We start from the raw sequence: 6,000 nt of genomic DNA, 5'->3' as shown, positions 1-6,000 counted from the left end.
AATTAAGTGACGTACCCAGGGCCCCGCTCATAGTACTATCACCACATTAACCGAGGGTTAATGTTAGGATGCCTGGGTCGTTGACCCAGGGTTTTTGAGTTTATTATATTATTTATAATTTCTAGTCTTTGGTTTCTTTGTTAGAGTCATGTCTTATGGTTTATGTCTCTGTGTAATCCTTAGTTGCTGTCTCCCCTGTCTGCTATATCCCCGTGTCCAGTCAGTGTCTGTCTGCCCTGGTCCCACGTCTCTGTTCCCTCTGTTGTAGTGCCTGCCTGTGAGTCTGTGTCTGTAAGTTCAGTCTGTGTTATGTTTCCTGTTTTATTTTGAAGGTCCATGTCTCATGTTAATGTATCTGGTTTTGCTTCCCCAGTTTCGTTAGGCCTGATTTGCCCCAGCTGTGTTTCCCTCCTGTTGTCCATTCCCTGATTGCTCCCTCTGTGTATTTAAGCCCTGTGTTTCAGTTTGTCGGTGTCATGATCTACCCTCATTTATGCTGTGTGGGCTGCCTGCTTGTTTATAAGTTTATTTGCATTTCTGTTATGTTTTGCCATCCAGCAATAAAAGCTCAGTTTGAAGTACACTTTTGCCTGCTGTGAGTCTGCACTTTGGGTCCACTACTCCTGCCTGCACACAGCGACACTTGACAGAAGATTGCGACCAGAACATGGACCCAGCAGATGTTGAACTGCACAAGCGCCGGCAGGTAGCTCTCTCCCAGCTAGAGGAGGAGCTCCGGTGGAGGCCATGGCTCACCCCCGACTACGGGCACATTTTTTCATGGGACTCGTTTAGCTCTGGGGGGGTCCCCAGAGTTGCCATGCTGCTTCACCTGCTGCTTCGCCTGCACTTGTGCTACCTACACTACAAGTGGGAGGTCTTCGTTTAACTTCAGACACACATTTCTTGCTGGAGCCACAGCGTTGCTCCTCCCGAGGAAAGCGGCGCCCACGCCACCGTCATATGGACAATTCTGAGCAACTTGTGGTGGTGAGTTGAAATGACTACCTTGCCCACACTCCTGAGCCAATAAACAGGACTATAATCTCACCTCAGACACCTTCGGGATCTCTTCTCGCGATGATGATTTGGATTGGAAGGCCAGTTTTGGTTAGCGCCTCACGAGCTAGTTAATGACAATATGCATTCCTCTGAGATTTTTAGTCCTAATACTGTTCATCATGGTGGAAATAAGCTAAAGCCCACTTTTGCCAAGTCTGTTTTTTTTTTTCTAAACCTGGCCACATAAAGTCTGAGACTGAAAACTGTTAAATCAAAGACTGAGACTGCTAGACGTGGTGGTGGTAGGAAGCTAACAAGCATTTTTAGATGAGTCTGTTTGCTGAGCCTGCTCCTTCACCCCGTTGTGTTCCTGCTCCCAGTGCAGCTCAGGCCCAGCATTCCCCTGCACCTGTTTCAGTGCTTCGGGTGGGGGAGGCTGAGGTCCACCTGGTCCCTGCTCCGGTGTCCAGGCCGGCTGAGGCACTGCCTGTCGCTGCACCCGTACTAGCTCCTTCTTCTTTTGTTCTAAAGTCTTCCTCCTTCTCAGGTCTGTAAGGATATTTTTGCACACAGCAACGCTATCTATCATTTTTTGCTCAATGACCACCTGGCTCTAGTTTTCCAAATGTGGGTGTTAATGACACACATAATAAGCCAAAAGAGGCGTCTTTTACTGTCATTTTTTTTCTTTAAACAGACCATATTTTATAGCTTGTATGTTGTTATCAATTTCAAAACCCATTTTAGTCATAGAACAGTAGAAATCAGACAGATAACAGGATAACAGTAAATGTTCAAGGGTTTCATCTTCGACACATCGTGGCATTGGACATTCTTTGGTGGTAACATAACAGCTCCACTGCACCACCGCTCTAACGGGGAGACGTCCAACAGAAATCAACCACACCGTATCTCTCATATTTTCAGAGATTAATTTGTCATATATATATATATATATATAGATAGATAGAGAGAGAGATAGAGAGAGAGATAGAGATATATATATCTCTCTACTAACAGGTATTCTTCTACACCCACGCCCTTATATTTTATCTGTCCTTTATTTTTACTATTAATTATATTGTATACTTGTTTAGTGCATACTTGTGTCCAGTTAATGCTCAAGTCTTTCCACTGTTCCGTAGTGTCACCAAAAAGGAGCTTATAATAAGGTATATTGGATCTAGCCCTACCTTTTAGTTTTCCCCATTGTGCTTCGTTACCTCTAATCCACGGAGTTCCCCTATTAAGAGCGCTAAAAACATTTTTAATAAAAGGAATTCTCAAAGTGATACGGAGATCTGGCGCACCCAATCCACCACACTCTTTGCCTTTATACATTAAGGTTCGTTTTGTTACCTCACGGTTTGTTCCCCATATTAATTTAACACACAATTTGTTTAAAAGTGATTTCTGAGGAGGAAAAACCGTGGCAAGGAAGAGAAGTTTAGATACTATATGGGTTTTAACTAATTATTGAGTGCCCCGGACACCACATTTGAGTTAGTGCAGATATATCATTGTCACTTTTCAGTCTCATCTCTTGTAGACAGAGAATATCATAATTTAGCTTTAATAAATTTTCAACTTTCCTTTTTCTTAGTCTTTCTGATTGTAACCCTCTAACATTCCACGTTATTATTTTAAGAGTACTCATATTTATGTAGTAGGAGGTTATTCGGTAGAGGGAGGGAACATTGTAGATTCAACATTACCTTGCGGAGGGCTGGATCGATCGTCTTTTCTCTGCTATAAGACGCCATCGAGACACTTCTTTTCCTTCCTCCTTTCGTTGTTTCATTGCCCAATTCCTCCATCGCAGGATGCTGTTTGTTAAGAAAAATCCCTGTTTGTGGATCCACATCTTGTCTTGCTGGATCATCCGTAGGAGAAATCTCCACAGGAGTCAAAATGGGTGATTCTTCACTATCACTTGCACTTAAGTAGCTTTCTGATGAATTTTCTTCCTCTCTTTCCCTTCGCTTGTCATCGCTCTCACATTCCACATCAGAGGTTTGTGAGAAGGATTGGTCTCCCGGTTCTTCTCCACTTTTTACTGTTATTTCTTCAAGTTGTCTTGAGAGCATCAAATCCTCCTCTATGTTGTTATTGTCTGTCTGCGGCTCTGTTACTCCTGGAAGATTTGTTGTGGTACGATTACCGGGTTCTTGTCCTGAAGCAGCATCAGGGACAGCCAATGGATTTATTAGGGACACATTTCCATATGTAAGCCTTTCTTGTAGCGGGGCTGGATTTGAAGCTACTGGCAGCACTGAAGTGGTTGGAAGGTTCGTTCGAAAAGCACTCGTGGAGGGCTGCTGGGAAGCTTTAGTTATATTGGCGAAGGATTTGGGACATTTAAAGAAGGTGTGTCCCTTCAGTCCGCACAGGGAACACTCGCTGTCATTTTGGCATTCTTTAGCTTTATGACCCAACTCCTTGCATTTCCAGCACTTAAAGGTAGGACAGTCTCTTACTTGATGGTCTAGAGCTTGGCAGACGAAACATCTGTTTGCCTGTCCAGGATATATGACACGCCCATTAAAAGGGCCCAAAGAGATGGAGTTAGGGATGGAAACAATATGACCTGCTCCATCTCTCCGCATTCGTACTTTGAATTTTCTTACTCCGTACCATACCAGGTTGAACGTCTGGTGTCCTGGTGCAGCCACAACAACCTGGTGCTGAATGCCCAGAAGACAGTGGAGATTATTGTGGACTTCAGGAAGCACACAGCTCCACTCTCCTCCCCCCCCCCCCCCCCCCCCCCCCAAATCATCCTGACTGACACCCCCATCACCTCTGTGGACTCATTCCGCTTCCTGGGTACCACCATCACCCAGGACCTGAAGTGGGAGCCCACCATCACCTCCGTCATTAAGAAAGCCCAGCAGAGGATGTACTTCCTGAGGCAGCTGAAGAAATTCAACCTGCCAACACGGACGATGATGCAGTTCTACACTGCAATCATCGAGTCCATCCTCACCTCCTCCATCACCGTGTGGTACGCTGGAGCCACTATCAGGGACAAACAGAGACTGCAGCGTGTTGTGCGCTCTGCTGAGAAGGTGATTGGCTGCAGACTCCCATCTCTGCAGGACCTGTACACCTCCAGGACACTGCGGCGTGCAGCTCGGATCTCAGCTGACCCTTCTCACCCTGGACACAGTCTGTTTGACCTGCTCCCCTCAGGCAGGAGGCTCCGGTCCATTCGCACCAGAACCTCTCGCCATAAGAACAGTTTCTTCCCCTCTGCTGTTGGACACATGAACAATAACCATATGACTGTTCCCACCACTAACACATGACCCTACGCTGTGTTCACTGCATCATTCCATGTTTGGCACTGATCACCACCTGCACTCATGTATATATCTATCTACTTAGCACTTTTAATTCTTATTCTCATTTTTATTTTCATGTCTATTTATGCTTAATTTATAACAGTATGTTATAAGAATAGATGGCCTGGGGGTTTACCCAAGAAGATTGGAAAAGGAGTTCCTCCGCCACATAATCGCGGGAAGGTGGATCGTTACTTCCACCATATTTCAACCTTACCCATAGGTTGCCAAATTTAGAGGCATAGGGTAAAGGTACATATGGGGGCATGTTTAAACACACAAGGGCTACAAGCAGAAGGGAAGGGATAAACTCAGGTGACGTTGCCACCCTAGTTTTTTTTTTTTTTTAAATCACTTTATTTAAATATCAAAATTCACAAATACACATAATACAAGCACTATGCACAAATTATTCACATCTTATTTTACATATTACAATAGTAAAAGCTCCCACGGCAAGTCATTTCCTAATATCATATCTCTCGTTTTTCTTCTTCTCAGCTCAGTTGCAATGTTTTTACATACGGTGAAACTACTTATTTTACATAATGCCTTACAGGATATCTTTAAATGTGAAATACCCCTCGAGAGTAAGATTATGTTCTTTGGATATATACCTCAGGAATGGCCTAAATATGATAAACATTTAGTAAATATTCTACTGGTGGCCTGTAAAAAGAGTATCACCAGAAAATGGTTATCCCCGGAGAGTCCAAACATAAGTACATGGATGGAAATCACAATGGAAATCTATAACATGGAAAAGATAACAGCTTCTGTTAACCACAAGCTGGAGAAATTTACATCATACTGGGAAAACTGGGTCAAATATATCACACCTCATAGGCCAGATTTTATTTTTACAAACCAATAACTGATGTATGAGAGTATATATTTGTAGGATCACCCCCTACCAACACATCCGTTTTGTTTTTTGTTTTGTTGTTGTGTTGTTTTGTTTTGTTTGTTGGTTTTGTTTGTTTTCTTATTTCGGATTATGTGATTGTTTCAATTGCTTCTATAGTTGTAAATATTCTTTCTTTATGACTTGGATGTAAATTAAAATACTATTTTGGTATCTCAGGCAGATAACCTAAGCAAGAAGTATGCTTACATGATGTACATACTGTGAATGCCTGTTTTTGAAACCTTAATAAAAAAATATAAATCAAAAAAGAAGAAACTACTTATTTTTTGTTCTATAACACATTTAGCTCTTGTTTTCCATATGTGTACATTCATAATACACATCACCAGCCAAAACAATCTTCTTTTATTTTCACTCATCTTTTCTTTAAACAAACCATATCTTACTGATTTTATATTATTTTCAATATTAAAACCTAGTTTTTCCATCCTCCTTATTTCAACCGTCCTGTAACACGATATCAATAGATGATCAAGACTTTCGTCTTCATCACAATTCTCCATGGGGCATTTCTTAGTAATAACGAAGCAACTCCACAGAACCACAGCTCTTACTGGGAGACGTCCGACAGAGATAAGCCACACTGTATCTCTCATGTTCCTGGATATTACTTTATCATATGTTTAACTATTTTCTGATTTTCTTATTTTTCCACAGCCTTATATCGTATCATACCTTCATTTTTTTTAGATTGATTTTATTATATATTTGTTTTGAGTTTAATTG

Source organism: Aulonocara stuartgranti (assembly GCF_965226115.1).
Source record: "Aulonocara stuartgranti genome assembly, chromosome: 10".
NCBI lineage: Eukaryota > Metazoa > Chordata > Actinopteri > Cichliformes > Cichlidae > Aulonocara > Aulonocara stuartgranti.
This window is presented reverse-complemented; position numbering follows the sequence as displayed.